Raw genomic sequence first — 17833 nt, forward strand, 5'->3', positions numbered from 1 at the left:
TGTCATTGTATTATTGGCTGCCCAAATGTTTGTGAAGGTGTGTTTTGTTTCATCATTATTTCATGAAAGAGTTGAGCAAAAGCTCTAGAGTTAATTCTAGGTGTGAGCACACTGACTGAGATAGGCCTCAAACATCATCAGGCCGCATATAGAGGAGCTCAGTGCCGCCATCATCAGGCCAACCTTACGATAACAGATATATTTCTAGGACGGAGTTGACTCAACCTCCACCAAACTTCAGTCCCGTGGCTTATTAGAAACTATTTTTTAGAAGTTTAAAATATGTGACAATTTGGTTGAGACACAAATCAAGGTGAGAGTAAAGGTGTGCACACATCTAAATATTTTAATGAAGCATTCAAACATTTTCACTGGGGAAACAACCGATGTCCGACCTACATAACAGTCTATGTGAGATATATCTAGGTGCTGTGAAGAGAAATTGGCAAACCTTGCTATTTGTGATATCTGAAACGTAGTTGAGGAACACGGCTTTGGGCCCATGGCCGCTTGCCCTGTAACCCTATACATAAAATACTGTACAACAATAACAGTAACACACTATTTGTGGAATACTTTTTTCTCAGGTGTTAAATACAAAAGGTAAACTTCAGGTATAGGTATAGGGGAGCAAACCGACCCAAATAGTACACGTCTGTTGTTACAGGGATGTGATACAGCCCAGCTGACCCCTCAGCAAGAACTGAAGCAGTCCAGTCAGACTACCTGTAACAGACATAGCCTAAAACTACTCTAGAGCCTACACCCTCCTTAATGCTTTCTGTTTGGAGTGGCTCGGCTGCAGAGACGGTGCAGCTGAAGCCAGTTGATGATGTCAGCATGCAATGATGCAGCAAACACTGAGGAGCCAAGTTTGTAACACTGAGGGCCGAAGCTTTGGGAAAAATAAGTTTCAGGAGAATAACTGGACGGAATATCAGTCCCATGTCATGGGTACGAAACATGAAAAAAATAATACAAATCAATGCGGAGCCGCTGACTCTGAAGGACGACTTCAGAAAATGGTACGAATCGAAAGTGACCCCCAGCAGCAAGTAACGTTACTAAAACCGAAAGTCAGTGTGAGTCCAAAACAAGACACTTAAAGCAGCGTCATTTCGTTAGACCCCCCTCGAGAAAACATGAGAGCTAACGGATAACAGGACACTGACAGCAACACACACAGCTCGATTCGTTCACAGAGGCTTTGACAAGCAGTCCGAATCGGGATGTAAACAATGAATCTCGTTTGTATACGATGCTAACATTATGGTGTTAGCTTCCGTGATCTCTGTTGACAACCGACACAACACACCACGATGTGGATCTAAAATAGCTCTCAGGATGAATAACACAATTAGCAGACAATGCCAGAGAGAAACAGACAACATGCATCAACAGCTTCGGCGATTAAAAGGATCGATCTGTAATGATGATAACAGTTAGCTAGCGCTTAGCTAACGTCTTCTGGCTATTTGTGGCTAGGTGAAGCAAGAGCAGTCGATTATTTCTCACTCTCGACTTTCACAAACCGTGTTAAATGCTGTCCTCAGTTAGGTGGCAGTTGGCCAGACAGGATTAGCATTTATTCTTGAAAAAAGGAGACTCGTTTCTCGAAGAAAAACAAAGAGACGAGGCTGGACACTCGCATCGTGCCAGAATTGACAGGTGAGGAAACAAAAACTTCCGGGAGTCACTTGACTGCTAAAGTCCTTTCAAAATAAACGCACGGCAATGACTCGTTTGTTTGAATGAACAACGCTGTGTCCGCGATTTAGTTAAACACATGTAAAAGAGGAGGAAGCTCTGCTGGATTAAAAAAAAAAAAGTTAATAAAAAGTAATACGTTTACTGACAGAAAATAATACTTGAGAGCTCTGCGGGCTTTCAGTCAGTAACATTACAGAGTTGACAGGAAGGATTTTGGTGTGCAGCTCAAACAAACCACTTTTTCTGAGCAGTGTGCCTTAAAGTAGGATGTTGCTGTTATATAGAAATATTTTCCGGATGATGGTACCAGAGTAAATGTCAGTGGGTCATCAAGTCATTGGGCCTTACCTTCACATTAACTATCCAGGTTAGTTAAGTTAGTGAGTTCCCAGGAGCGACCAACATTAACGTAACTTTTCCCCTAGAGGAGCAAAAGAACAAGAAGCAACCAGTAAGCGCCGATAAAAACCCAAGAAGAAATAAAACGAACAAACGATAGAAATATGTTTAAACTGTCCTGAACAACTTCAACAACGACTTACTGTAGGAAGAGCTACTTCAGTGGTGCTGACCATATAGTACCACATAGTCATATAATACACAGTATAACGTTACCTAGCATGATTAGACAATTTCTGCTCACTTGCTAAGCTAAGGTAAGGCTACCTTTCGCTGTCGAAATATAACATAATTTCTTTCTCATTTAAAGAAAATAAATGAAAATAGTTTCATTTAATAAGGCAAAACACAGTTTTTGTCATATTTTGTCACAATTTTTGTTATATTTTGTCACAGTTATTGAGCTGGGATATATTGAGCTAGCTGAAAAGCTAAAGTTAGATTAATGTTAAATGTCGTCTTTCTTTTTGGGTTTAACCACTAACGTTACCTGTTACTGGTCTTAATACTGCATTAAAGTAACGTGATGCAATTTTCTGAACCCAGTGAACCTTTTTGGTGATCACCTATTATTTATAAATATATACATATGATTTATTATAATTATTAATTATATTATTTGTAATCATATATTATTAATGATTTAATAATGCACACCATGTAATAATTTTAAATTTTATATATATAGTAGATATTTTTTATTTCAATATATTTTACAAAATATTTAGAAATATGGACCAGCCCTACACTGTGATGTCTGCACAGCCAAAGATGAGCAAACCATCAAACTGTTGGTAAACGCAAATCCTCTAATGCCACTGCTACTTGGACTGTGTGAGATCCATTTCTTCATTAGTATTTGTGATAACTGAAAAATAATAGGTGATGATAATGGTTTTGAAAATTGCTTACCCTTTAAAAAAAAATCATGAAATAATAATAAAAAGCCCTGAGTCACTGGAAAGTCCTACAGGAAGTGCAACAACATGTGTTCCTGATCTTTGCACTTGGCACACACACACTCAGATAAGAATTTCGAGAGAATGCAATAAAACTGGTTAATTGTTTGACACAATATAGAATCCTCAGCTAGTTGGTTTATTTATTAACAGATTTTTATGACTTTAAGAAAAAGAGAAAATAATATCTATAGTTACCAAATGTCCAAACATGGGGAAGTGAAAGAGAAACACTGGTTTACTGTTCTGGCATTTACGAGAAGAAAGTGGTTGTCCTGGGAAGTACAGTATATGTGTATGTAAATATTACACTCTTGCGCCAGCCAACATATTAATATAAGGATTTAAAGGGTAGCATCCCAACAATTTTAAAAGTTTAAGAAAAAGCAAAAAACAACACTAACTTCTTGTGCTCTGATAATTGTAATGTTAGTATTACTTCACTGTGTTCTTGGGGAGTTTGTGACTTGTTTGTTTTGCTATATTCACTGTTGCACAATATTTCTTTAACATGCTTTATTAATCATTTTAAAAGCCATAGGTGTCAAAGGTGTGAAATACAATCCCTGTGTGGTTGCTGTGGATAAAGCTACACATATCAGTGAAATGACATGTGGAGAGGAACCCGAGATATTGATCGAAAAGACTCATGAGTGTAAGCCTATAAACACTTATATCAGCACAATGCAGTTTTACTCACTTCCTTCTGACTGTGGCACACACTAGTTTAGTTGTGGAGGCTTTTCTATTACAGTATAAAGCGTTTATTTTATTCCTTTCCAAATCTAATTATTAGTCATATAGTCATATCATTTTTGTTGTGTCCCTTATTCTACACTGTCCAAAGCGGGTATTAAGTGTTTTTTTTTTAGGCTTAGCATAATTCTTAATTTAAGACTAATGTGGTTAGAGGTGAAAATACTTCAAGTGAAGTTATTTGATTGCTTTGGCATCTTCAGACTGGGTTTTTGTGTCAATATAATTGCAGTGTTGTCAAAGGCTCAGTTGCTGATGAGAGACATAGAGAAGCTGCTGGACTGGTGTACATCAGAAGGCCCCTCCAACCAGAGAACGTGCAGAATGGTATGCATAAAGGGTGGGGGTGTGAGTCCTCGGGCAAACCTCATGGAACCATGTGACTTTGACCATGACCACAATATTTCCATAACTTTAACTGAGTAGTTTTATTTGTCTAATCTTAACCATACTGCCTCTGTGGGGCTTAGTTGGTCACATGGTTCCATGAGGATTGTCTGCTTTCTTCTTCTGGTCTTCCTTCTATTGACACTGCATCTCTTTTGTTTGGTCATTGGTCAACCAGAAAAGTGTATTTCATACATTTCATCCTGTCTTTAAAGCACATAGTGAAGGAGATACCACTATTACAGACTGTAAGTGGCCAGGTTCCACAAGTACCCTATAGTTGCATAGCAACACAGTTACTTTGCTGCATAACACTAGCCTGAGATATAAACTGAATTGCCATCAGTGTAGTTGTCAGTTGACGTAGAAGCTGCTTAGCTATTTTACCATTTAAGCAAAGCCTCTCGGCTTCTTTTACATGGTCTTCCATCAAAGCGATCAAGGGACAAACAGATTTAAGCATTAAATCCTCCTGACCTATTTCGTGAAGTACCACTGGGGCCAACAAATATATAAAACTTTTTCTAAAAAATAGGAGGAAAATATCTTTGCTTTTAACACATGCCTTCAGTGCATGGTGTTCTGATTTAGGAGCTGTTATTTACCGTCGGTTGATTTACAGCAGCCTTGATAGATGCGTCGATTTCATTCACGCTTGATGCCATATTTCTTTGGATTCTGGCTGTGGCCCAGTGAGATGATGTTCTCAGCCTCAGTGCCACCTACAAAGGCAGTGATTGGCTCAGTGGTCTCCTCATTCTTAAAAGGGCTTTGAATCTCGTAAACAAAGTTTGAAATATGTTTGAGATGAGATGTCATTCAGAGGTCTGAAACCAGGCTATAACTATATGTTTTTTATCAGGAAGCTTGCAATCACATAAAAAACCCACCCACACAGTTTTAACAATGATAGATATACACATGACCTTGTTATTATTTTATGTGCTCAGGCACGCCGTGCACAGCTTGGTCTGATGTGCATGTTGTTGTGACAGATTCAGCAGGAGTGTCAGGCCAGCATAGAGGAGGACGGAGAGACCTTGGTCATAGAGGGCTTCAGGTTTGAGAGTGCGGCTAGCAAGGAAGACCTGGTGAGGAGTCCACAGGCTGGTGCAAGAGGAATGCCAGGGCATCACATGGCTGATGGATCCCTTAGTGGTTTTATCACCCAAGGGCAACAAGGTCAAACAACTGGCAGAGGTAACAATGGCAGACAAACAGCCAACAAGTGACATGATTTAAAATGATGGGAGAAAGGCTAACAATTGACATGTGTAGCTCCTTAGAACAAACAGACGAAGCGGTATGACACCTTATTACTGTATCTAGAGGATATAGACTATTTTTCGATAAACATTCTTATTGTTACTATATGTGTATGTAAGTCTTTGAGTTATTTTTTCATTGTTGCTTGTTTTAAGACATTTGAATATTGAGAGCAAGGTTTGAAAGTTTTAGATTACATATATTAATATTTGGCACTGTAAGGTTTGTCTTTCGGAATATAGTCATACAGTTGACTTTGAGTGTTGTATTTATGATGGTGCTACAGTATATTCCAGACATGAATATCATTATTGTTAGAATGTCATTGTTTAGGCTAATGGTGATGTCTTTGCATTATTTATTTCACTTCTTTTAGTCTTGACCAACTCAGCATTGTACATTTTGCAGTTGCAGTAGTTGCAATACAGTTCTATCTGTTTTATTTCATTTAGAGTCTTTCCCTTTAAATATTGTGTGGGTCACACACACACAAGGTCCTTCTGTAAACATCAACACACTGAGTAGGTTAGATGGGGACATGGCTTTCTCTCTGATTACACAGAGTTGTTAGACTATTTACTATCAGTGTCCTTCCTGTTTCTTCCCTATTGTAGATCATCTTGCACCCTAAAAGCACCTCTGGTTCATTGATTATTGTAAAGTATCACAGCCCTCCACACTTTTTAATGCAGTTGGCCTGAAGAAAAATGGTAGAAGAAATGAATATGACAGTGCTATACTTCGTTATCTGAAGGTTTATAAGAAATCTTAGAATCTTATAATTGAATAACCTGAAGTCTAGACCTTTACAGTTCATAAATACAGTTCGCTGCATTGGAGGACGATTATAACAGTGAAGTCCCTTAAATATGTTGCTTTTCCTCAGTCCACTTTGCAGTTTTTTTCCCCGCTAGGCCAGATTACTCCTCTGCTGATGTTGCTGAAGAAAAACATTTGATATGAATTTAAAATTCATTTGTAAATTTGTGATACCACATTACATTATAGCATCGATTCACAGTCTTTGACGAATGCCATATTCTAAATATTGTAATACTGTTGTGTGCAGCTTTATAGGGGAATAAAAGATAACTGATCAGATTTGTTTACTAACTGATTGCTTACATCATGTTTTCTATGTTTTTACTTTAATTATCAAATTTCATTCTCGTTCAGTCTGCAGGAGAATTGAATCTTACAATTATGACCTGATTTTGTCACAGGAGGACAAATACAGTTTCAGTGAGAACAGTATGCTTATTATTACCTTATAAATCCCTCTACTGTGTCTGTTCACTGATGCTGTAGCCTGTTTTACAGTATAGTCCCATTGCAATCACTAACTCAGCATCAGTGTTGACCTCACACATAAGTTGTATTTGTCTTAACACCATTAGTTTGTTGACATAAAATTAAATGTGAAAATATCCTCTTTTGTAAACAAAAGATACAAAATAAATCCCCAAGATGGTGCAACAAAGACAAAATCGTCTTGCTTTGCCATGTGACGCCCTGTGTAAAGAGGAAGAGTAGGCTGTTTGGTACTGAAATGAACAAACGAGATCTGCCAGTAGATTAACAAGTGTCAGAGCATCAATGTAACCAATTAACAAACTCCCGATTAGAATGTCTGCTGAACGATAAACCCAGAAGTTTACCAAGCATTAACATACTAAACAGACTGACATAATATATGCAAATAAGGTCATTATTATGCATGTGCTAGTTCAGTGCCCAAATTAAGTGCTTGTTTGGAGCACTCGGGATGTGTTTGCAAGCATGAGCTCTATGACAACATATTACAGAAATAATGGTCACTTGAAAATTCTAATTGGTTTTACATCGGGCTGTAAGCTATAGTCGTCATTAGAACGCAAAGACGGCTTGAATCAATTTTGGTAACCAATTCAAAGCTATAGCACGATATAAACATAGGAATAGAGGAAAGGTTTTAATAATAAATTGTTTGGATATACAATATGCAGACACACGCTCACACTTTGCACACAAACGCATCCTGTAATCAGGCCAAGTGTTAGAAAAAGTGGTAGAAAAGCATTCAGCAGATGCTGAATTAGTAATGACAGAAGTTGCAGATTGGTTGTGTTGATTGTCATGTTTTTGTCCTAAAGTGCTGCATGAATTATTTATGTTACAGCCTGTGTAATTAGATGTTGATGGGAAAAGACTGGACCAGGAAAAGTCGAGCACTTGGTGTTCTTTGGAAATGATTAATCAGTCGCTTGGTCCTTAATCATTTTGGACAATTTTAGGACTTTGAACCTCTTCAGACGGCTACTGTAGCCACCTCTTCACAGCAGCTTATAACAGATTGACCCTGCTGTACAGGGTGGTATCTTTTGGTTTATGATTGCAGTTGTGGCTTGTGATCATCTCCTGCCTGTTATTGATATAAACATCTGGTGCCCATAGATCTACACTGATGCAGCAGAATGACTTGAAGCAATGGCAGATGCATGTTGTGATCATGTTCTACCAGAAGAGGACGCTATTTCTTTGTCATTTTAGTCCTTGCACCCGTGCATTAGACACCAAAGTGATTATAAGGGATGACAATGAGACATTCAAAGGCATATGAAACTCATTCTAAAGAAGTAGAGTGGCTGATGGTTGGACTCTTACCGAGTTGTGTTTTACTACTTTGTATAGCCTTGAGTTAGAACATTATGAAATTAGTGGAGAGTACAGACATGTAGAATATACTCACCTTTGTCTCTTGGCAAAGTAGAATGTATTCAACTATTATTAATCACCAGTGAGACATGTATGGATGGCGGGGTCACAGTCTACCCTCTATGATCCCTTTCTCTGCAATATAACACCCCATCAACTACAACTGCACTACTGCAGTTAAAGTTAAGATCAGTGATGCCAGCAGTACGGTCGTATATCAAACTGCTGTCTTAGAGTTGTTTCACACTGCTGAACTAAACTGCACCAACACAAATTACACCTACAGCAGACATACCTCCAGTATTTCTCTCTCTCCATTTCAAAACACTGGGGAGGTTTGACAGCCACGAATTGCCATGATGTGGTGAGGAGTTATCGCCCATCGATTGCGTGTCAAGCTGTACTGGGAAGAGTGGTGTCATAAACTTTTGTTGGAAAAGGTGCTTTTTTTTACCCTGGATTTTGACAAACACACTTAATGAAAAAATGTCTAAAGCAAACACTGTATCACATACTTTGTACCTTGTGTGAGATGCTTAGCCTCCAGAGTTTCACAATAGTCCTATTGGTGGTAGTGTTCTTGGCAACCCTCAGGGTGTTTTCGTGTTGATTTTCAAAACTGTTCTGAAGTTAAGTACACTCGCCTGCTTACTGATTCAATACAGAGCCTGCAACTGTGCCATGTAATCAAGAACTGGCCTTCTTTAGACAGCACAGAGGTCAGCCATATCCAAGGCCCGTGTATGTGTTGATACAGCAGAGGGCATCCCTGTAGACTGAATGAGCATAGCTGCAGCAGAGCATCCAAGGCCCTTCCTTTGTTTTTGCTGAGCCAATTAGAGAGAGATAGAATCTGCTATGAAAGGAGAACAATGGCTTGTTCACTGCGTGTTTGAGTGTGTGTGTGTGTGTGTGTGTGCGCGCGCGCGCGTGTGAGTGTGTGTGTGAATACGCTTCAAGTTTGTGTGTGCATGTCTGTAGGCTAGTTAGTGATTATGTGTGTGTGCGTTTTTATAGCTACAGTATATGAGCATGTGGAGTATGTGTGATGAATAGTAATAAGAGAGAAGAGTATTGTATACAGCAGAGGAGAGGAAACAAGAAAATGACTGCCTACAAAGTATGACAGACAGCATATGGCTTCATCTGCTGTGATTCAGTTAAGCCCCACACATACACACAAACACACACAGAGCAAATCACCAGAGAGGCAAATATAAATGAGGAAGACTGAGGCACATACAATGCTTGTAATTAAAAAGTCACCGCTGTTGAGTGACAGTCTGGCTCACGCACACTTAGTTTGTGTCCTCGCTCCAACTTCTGTGAAACTTTTTGATAGGAAGTGTGTTGATGATTTCACAGTAGGCCATAACACTCCATCTCTCCAAAGGACCTGGAGGTCATTAACCCCTACCTGCTGGTATCTCGAGCTGTGCAGAGTTTGATGACTCTTCTTTTCTAGCTAAGGAGTGGAAAGAGAGAGGTATGAGGATGTGTGTGTGCGTGTTTAGCAGAGCTAGCTAGCACCCCTGGCTTGGCCAGCCGGCTCCACCATATGGCCACATTTATCATGTATCTCACTATTCATTAAGACTGCCCTTGCTGGCTGCAGAAGCACTGCTGGGGGCCTCAACCTCACTTTAGAAACGCTGTGGACGACTGACTGCAGTCCACTGTAATTTTGGGTGTGAATGCTGTACAATTGTATGTGGCAAACCATGAACCAAAGCTTATTTTGCTTTACAGGATGCCCCATTTTGCATCAGAGGAAATTGTTGGTTAAAGGGCAGTTTGAATTCAGAATCAGAATCAGAAATACTTTATTTCACTGCAGTCCACTGTACTTACTTTATTCAATTATACATTATAAGAATATAATAGTCTATTATGCTCAAATATGACATTTGTGTTTTAAACGTAGAAAATATGTAATTTCTACAGCTTGGAGGTCATCATAAAAATGTGGCTTAAAACTGACAGCTTCTGACAGCTTCTGGCAGACAACCGCAATGCTGACGCTTCCGCAAAGAGGATATGGCGAAATGATGTCATTGACAGGTGACCAGTGAAACGTACCATTATTTTCCTGTGACTGAACATTCTTGGAAACATTTGAGACAACTCAAGTGCACAACTCAAAAAAAATATATAACATAAGTCTGCTGTTTATAGACATTTATTGTGGAAATGTTACAACTTTAAAGTTCTGCAAGGATGCCAAGATCAATTGTCTGTGGACAGTCTCCCACTGTGTGCAGCTCCGCCATACTGTGTGGCATATTTTTGTAACTAAACAAGCATAATAACGACATATCATTATTATCTGACTGAATTTCAATAGTTTGGAAAAAATGTTGTTGATTATTACAAAGAGATGCGATTGTTGGTAAACAGCGATTTGGAGAAATCAGTGGCTGACCATGTGCTTATGTATTTACACTTATTGGCCTTACTGTTATCTACATCAGTTCATCTTCTCACCTTGCTTAGTGATGACATAAGTCTGTGGCATCGGTATGTTTTATACATAAACAACTACAGCAAGTCAAAAATGTCCATTTATGGCAGACATTAAGATGAATGATCAACAATTATTGCTAAACAAAAGGCATGATAGACATCTGTTGGTCTGAAATGTTCCCTTCATGAGAAACGCAAAGCTTTTCTAGTTTAAAGCATAACATTTCTTGTAACATAAAAAGAGAAGAAATTTACATTTCAGACATGATGTATTAATGGTTGGTTTCCTGCGTCAACTACAAATAGTGCTCTGATTAAAATATCAGTCTTGTTCCCCTGAGCGAACTATGGCAGTGCAAAATGATTACCTGAGCGGGGGATTTTTTAGCTTGATCTGCTCTTAAAGCCTTGTGTCAGAGTATTTACACGATGCAGAAGTAAAATGGGGCCGACAGTGATATCCCAAAGTCTTTACCATCTGAACCAGGGAACAGAAAACACTCTACTTACCAATACACGACATTAAAGGGGAACTTCGGCAGATTTTTACCCTAGTCTTGATCACTAGAGGTCCCCGAGTACTGTCGATAGGAAAAAGAACGACCAGAATTGGTTCTAGCAAACTGGAGATTCCTGCCAGCTAATGGCAAAGAGCTCCCAGTTAGTTATAATACACTTCTTGGGGGCATATCCTAAAAGAGTGCCTTTTGCTCCTCTTAACAGACACAAAATGTAATTAAAATGTCTGTGCAAACATGATCAGCAACATGCCTTTTCAACTCGATTGGAGGTGTTTCACAAGGGAAGAAGCTTGGAGTAGAATAACGTGTGTTGATCTACTGTGGGAAGAAAAAAATGGTTCGCGATTTTTCCCCAGTGGGGGAGGGATAACTTTCTTTCCTCTAGATCTCCCACTCTCTCTTTTCTGGTCTTACCCCGCAACAAGTGTAGCGCTGAAGTCCCTGGTGGGATTTTCACTTGTGGAGGGAAACGCGACGAAGGGGAAGAATTTGCTTTTTGCAGGACTAGTGTTCACAATCGGGAGGAGTGTTGCGGCCCCCCTAGTCGTGTGAAAGACATGAACATTTTTGGGAGCGGGGGAAATAAACTTTTCTATTCGTCGGCGAAGGCATTTTGCTTTATTTTCTCGTTGATTTGATCTTTCTTTGGGGCTTTCGGGTTGGGAAGGCAGCGGGGTTTGGGAAAAACAGGTAGGGTGGCGACAGTTTTACTGTTTTGCTTAGGTTTCTGCCACAACGTATGAGGTTGAAAAGGTATGTTGTTTGCTCACGTAAGGGACCCGATCATGGTGCACAGACATTTTAATTACATATTTGTGGTCTGTTTAAGAGCATGAAAATGCACTCTTTTCAGGATATGGCCCCCAAGGAAGTGTATTTAGTAACTAACGTGGGGCCCTGTCCATTAAGCTGGCAGGATTTCAGTCTTGCTAGAAACCAGTTTGCTGGGTTCGTCTTTTTCCTATCGACAGTACTCGGGGACCTCTAGTGATCAAGACTAGGGTAAAAATCTGCCGAAGTTCCCCTTTAACTGGGGTTTTCCTTGGTCGGTAGCGGGACTAGTAGCTCTGTTTGAGCAGTGCAGAGAAATTTATTTCGATCTCCCTTGCATTGTTAGTTTCCCCCCTTTTTTCAACATTTTGACAGGAGTATTGCAGAAATGTCAAGGTTGATAAGATTATATGTCCAATACTGTAGCTTTTTCCCTTATATGAAGGTAACCTTAAGATACGTGTTGGCGCTTTGATGTGTGGAGCTTTCTGTATCTGTACCTAACAGGTGGATCTAATACTTACTTGTTTGCTGAAATACTTGTCATTGGTAACAATTTTAAACTATCCAATCAAAGAATTTTGTGAAAGTTGCAGAAAGGATAGAGAAATGGGTATAGCATTTCAAACACGAGAGACAAGAAAGAGCTGAAGATGTATGTGAGGAGTCTTCTGACTGTACCTCACTGTGACATCATTATTTTCATTGATAATCACGCCATGAGCCGTGCAGGAATATCTGCCGCGATGGAATCTAAACAGTGCCGGTGGTGAAAAATGGAAGAACGTGTAGCTTAGCTGAGGATCTAGATGGATGTGATCTGGAGAGGGATGTGTGATGAGCTCATTGGATGAACCCACTGGACAGCTGGTTCTTATAAAAACAGGAGGCGGAGGGGTGGAGGTGGGTTTGCTTCAATTAAACACTTAAATGACAGCTGAAAGCAGCCAAGAAAGGAACAGATTTTGAAATGATGACTGCTACAAGATGATTGACCTGCAGTAGAAAATCTGATTGGTTTAAGTGAGGAATAAAATTAAGTTGGATGCAGGAAAGGAAAACCCATTCTAAATAAACATAAAGATGGATGACCAAAATGACTCCCTATTTACTATGTAGTGCACTATATTGTGCACTATTTTGTGCATGTGTCCATCACAAGTCCAAGGTGATGTCTTTAAATATCTTGTTTTGTCAGTACAAAAACTGAAGATATTCAGTTTAATATGATATACAACAAAAAAGCAGGAAATATCCATATTTGAGACATTTTTGTATGACAAAGTAATTTAACCATTAATCGATTATCAAATTGTTGGTGATTATTTTTATGTTGATCCTCTAATTAATTAGTGGACTAGTCTTTGCAATTCTAATTTGATCAAACAGCGCCAGGGCAATAACCCCGGGTGGTCATGCACTCTACTTGCCATCTTCTTTATACACTAGGTTGGTGATTCGTCCTAGAGCAGCAGGACTATTCCACTTGGCTTCGACTTGTGTTGGGACTGTGAGACCAGCTGTTGTTTCGGTGATTTCCTGCTAAGCACGGAAACATCAAAGAGCAAGCATGACTTAACTGCCCTCAGAAAATCACAGACTGTTGTTGTGCCTGTCATTTTTATCTCAGGAAGAAGTCTTTGCATTTCTCTCCCACTCTGTGTAACACACTTGATTTTCTCTCATTCTGCCTGTCCGTCTTCCTCTGTCTCTTCTTGACGGTTTGACAGTGTGACAGCGGTGGAGAGACGTCTTCAGTCTTGTGGGGGGGATGTCAGCAGGAGTGAGATGTCTGTCTTGGCACCACTGATTGCTCTGTGTGTGGGTGTGTGTCCATGCTTGTGTGAATTTGCTTGTGTGTGGATACTTTAGGTGTGCTTATGTGTTGAGTATTGAGTACGTTTCAGTAGATGCTCTTGTGTTATGCTTGTGTGCATCTTTGCACTGTCACTCTAGATTTGTTTAATTGTACAGATTATACAAAGCATCAAAGGAGCAAGTTTGTCATTCTTTTTATTCCGTGATTATAAATTGCCAGTTATTTTAGCAGGCTATAATGATGTAGATTTGAAAAAATCAACAGTGTGGTAAGAGGTTTGTCCTGTTTGGGCCACCTTTATGAACAGTGACATTTTGGATGTAGCATTCAAGCTTATGAGGCAAACTCCCACTCTACAGGCTGCACTAACTAGATTGTCTAAGAGACTACATCCATACAGCTTTAGTTTAGGAAAAAACTCCACATACACAATACATGATAATGTAAAGCAGATATAAATTGTCTACTGATTTTACTTGCTTGCATGTTCGCTGAACTGGCAGTAAAGGGTATAGAAGAACAACAATTTGAGCTAAATGCTTTACATAGAGCATTTCAACAAAGCTTGTTATCCCTGAATACTATGTAGTACTAGCTCCTCACCGTGCAGTTACATGCTTTAGTGCCTGTACCCTTCGTATTCCCTTTGCAGATATAAATTACTGATATGCATTTTAATGCATTGGAGGATTGTCAGAACTAGTGTGGGTTGACAGTTTGTAAAATCACATTGCTGTGGATTGTATTGTAGATTTCTGTGACTAGAGGCTTGGTATTAAGATGAAACAAACTACCCTAGAATCTAAAATCTTACAAAAGCATTACATTGTTTTGTTCTTCTTTCAGCTGTCAGACAGACAGTACATGGAGTGACATGGACAGATTCTAAGTATCTAAGTATGACATTTTGTTCAGCTTTTTCTGCTATATTTTACAGATACAGTTTGTCTGTGTCCCCATGTGCATCCAGTGACAAAGGTATAACTATGTCTCTTTTTAGGGTTTTGAATAAGCAACACCAGAAATCACCACTCAGGAAATGCAAATATACTCTCAACAATGACTGACTCCCATATACAGGTATACCACAAATGTGTGGCTGATCACCTTCCTAGTCAACAGGCAATACCGTCTGGGGTCACAACAGCGGGCTGACTTTAAAGCAGCAGCACAAAGCAGCTACAGTCTTTGCTGTTTGTTTAGGATGTGACAGGAGACATTTTGTAGTAGGCAGGTTATCACGTTTATTATTTTTATTAGTTAGCCAACTGCACCTTATATTGCACAGTGCTTTGTTCATGTTTAGCTGTCCCACTATTGACTTCAGTGGAGATGGGTTGCAAAAAGAACTTTAATCTATTTAACTTAATTTGTGCACTGGCTTCTACATTTAACAGCAAAAAAGTACAGCAAAGCAACAGTTGGTATTAGACTTTTTTAAAAATTAATATTGGTAAAGAAGGCAGGCCTTTAACCCAACAGTCATACAGCTTTCATGAAGAAATAAAAAAAAGTGCCCAGTCAGAAGCCAGAGTGTGAAGCCAGAGTAACTGAAATGCTATTAAGTGAATATATTTGCAAAGAAATTACGCAATTGTAAACGCTGGATGGATTTCCACAGAGCTGTGCTTTCTACGGCTGCATAATAGCTTTCCCAAATTAGATTTCGCCTGGACAGGTTTGGTCGACCAGTTCAAGTGGTGCCTATACAATATAGCTGCTGGCAGAAGGACATGCCAGGGCATATGAAACCAGTGGAATGAGAGGATGTGTGGACACACAGATAAGGACGAGGGTGAAAGCATGACCTTGGCATAGTATTAATGACAGACTTGATCACATATAACCTTTGATGATAAAAGAGGCCCTTATTAGTGCAGGGAGGGAAAACCCTACAAGGGTGCTATTGGCATTCTGAAAACGATAAACTAATCAGATTTTATGTGTGTGCGGTTGTGTGTGAAGGAGTTTTCAAGTGCGGTGGAATTTCCCTGATCCTTGTTTTTCTATCCGTGGAATTACCCCGCAGGACACCTGATGCTTTATAGCACGTCTAACACACACATACACACACACCAAGTCTTGTCAGAGTGACAGAGAATTATTTGTCTGCTTGTGTCTCTCTGGTCAGAGCCTTGTTGTTGGGTCACAGACATGCTCCCATATGTCATACTCATGTCACATATCACACTAATATGAAGCAATATAAAAGAGGAGACCCTCCTGTCAGTCTAAATGCTTGAAGCTCTTCTTTATTAGAAGATTTTCCTGTCTCTTTCTGTTTAAGATCATGCAGTAGCAGAAACAGTTTTACCAGACGCATAGGCAGACCCCCAAAATTCAACAGTTTATTCCTTTGCTGTACACATTCCTTTTTAGTTGAGAATGTAATGGTGTAAATATATTCAGTATATGGTGTAAACTATAACAAGACTTGCAAGTAGGAAAAAGTGTTGCACACTCTGGCTCCATATGTATTTCTCTTTTATTTAAATGAGGATATTTTTGGCCCTCAGGCCTTTTTAAAATAAACAATCACAGTAAGACAAAGGCCTTGCTATCTTATATAGGCCACACCCTAGTTACACACTGATGGTGATGACAGTCATGTTCCACCATTAGGGTAAAATCAATCAAGAGGCCGAATCAGAACTTTAAACAGTAACAGGAGCTAAAGCCAATTGAATTACTTGAAACTAAATGTCCAGTCTCATGTCACATATAAAGATTTAAATTACACATACAATATTTTCAAAAGTGTTAACAAATACATACATTTTGAATATATTTCTAATAGATATACATAGACAGTTAAACACTAAACATTTCTAACAAGACAACCAGAGAAACTCACTATGTTCTTACCCTTGAGTTTCACATAAGCTTTGTGTTCGTTAAATGAACCACTATGGACACTACATATAGGCATATATTTTTATGCTGATTCTGTGTCATTAAATGCCTCGGGCGGTTCAGTGTTTGAGCATGTTTTCTATATGGGGCCATAATCAAAGCCAGCTTTAGCCGTCCTGCCGGCACCCACACACAGACTGTGGACTGCAGTATGATGTTATTTTCCAGGCTGAGCTAATTGTCTCCGGGGCTCGGTTCACTCTCTCTGGTTGCAGTCGGACTTTGCTCTGTTACACGATGCAGCCGCGGGTCCCTGGGAAGACTCTAATGAAGAGTTATGAGAAGCTCAATACCTCTTGGCTGTGCAGGGCGGGATGGAGGGAGGACATAGAGAGATGGAAGATGGGAGTAAAGCGAAGAAGGGTGAAGAGTGAAGCACGAGGGGAGACGGGGGAGAGGAAAGGAGGGAGACAACATGCAGTGAGGCAGAAAGATGGATGGAAGGAAAGAAAGCATGAGAGGAAGAGAGACCCAACATCCTGGGAAGCCCCTGCAGGCCAGACGCCTGTTAATGCAGTACACTGCTCTGCCTTGCAACATGCACACTACACACACTTTGCACTCATTGTGATGTGCTTTGTCAATAGGAGGAGACTTGATATCTTTGGATGAGTGTGGTGAAAATTAAGATATTATCTTACTGAAGTCTAAACCTTTACATCGTCATCAGGGGAGATTGTGTGGTTGGTGTGTGGTAGCCAGAACGGAACTGCAGTATTTGCATTTTTATGTAACGTTTGGGGCTTAAGCCTGCTGGCCAGAATTACAGTTATTCTGTCCTCGGGAGTACTAACATAAATTATCATCCGGTTCTACAAGTTGAGTGTTTATGCCGTCTTTCCCTGAAGGCCTGCCTGCATTCATGAGCCTGTTCTTTTAATTCTCTCCCTCTCTTTCTCTATCTGCTAAGTATTCGCTTGTATGGCGATTACATTTGTAAATGTTCGGAGCTTTAAGCTTTCTCCGTCTGTATTTTTCTTGCTTACTCTTTTCTGCCTTTTTCCTGTATGTGTCTGTGGGAGGCAAGTGCCTTGTTTTCACTCTGACCCATTGTGGGTTTTCTGAAAAACATCTGAAGGATTTAAGAAGCAAATCTCAGGATTTATTCAGTGTCTGTCAGTTTTCAAACCATTTAATGCACAGCATGTCCCTGCATATTGTAGGTATGTTAATCA

The 17833-nt window shown here is 39.6% G+C and overlaps 1 protein-coding gene across 4 annotated transcripts in view; it reads right to left on the reverse strand.

Moving 5' to 3' along the window:
- Nucleotides 1-1688, reverse strand: part of azi2 (5-azacytidine induced 2) — an 11574-nt gene extending 9886 nt beyond the window's left edge. For all 4 annotated transcript variants that reach the window (XM_035671715.1, XM_035671713.1, XM_035671712.1 and 1 more), the window contains exon 1: nucleotides 1533-1688. The gene's annotated coding sequence lies outside the window, so the exon portion shown is untranslated. The remainder of the gene's footprint in view (nucleotides 1-1532) is intronic.
- Nucleotides 1689-17833: the final 16145 nt, after the last annotated feature.

The sequence above is a fragment of the Morone saxatilis genome, unplaced genomic scaffold (assembly GCF_004916995.1).
Source record: "Morone saxatilis isolate NCDOM2014 unplaced genomic scaffold, NCSU_SB_2.0 Contig24, whole genome shotgun sequence".
Taxonomy (NCBI): Eukaryota; Metazoa; Chordata; class Actinopteri; family Moronidae; genus Morone; species Morone saxatilis.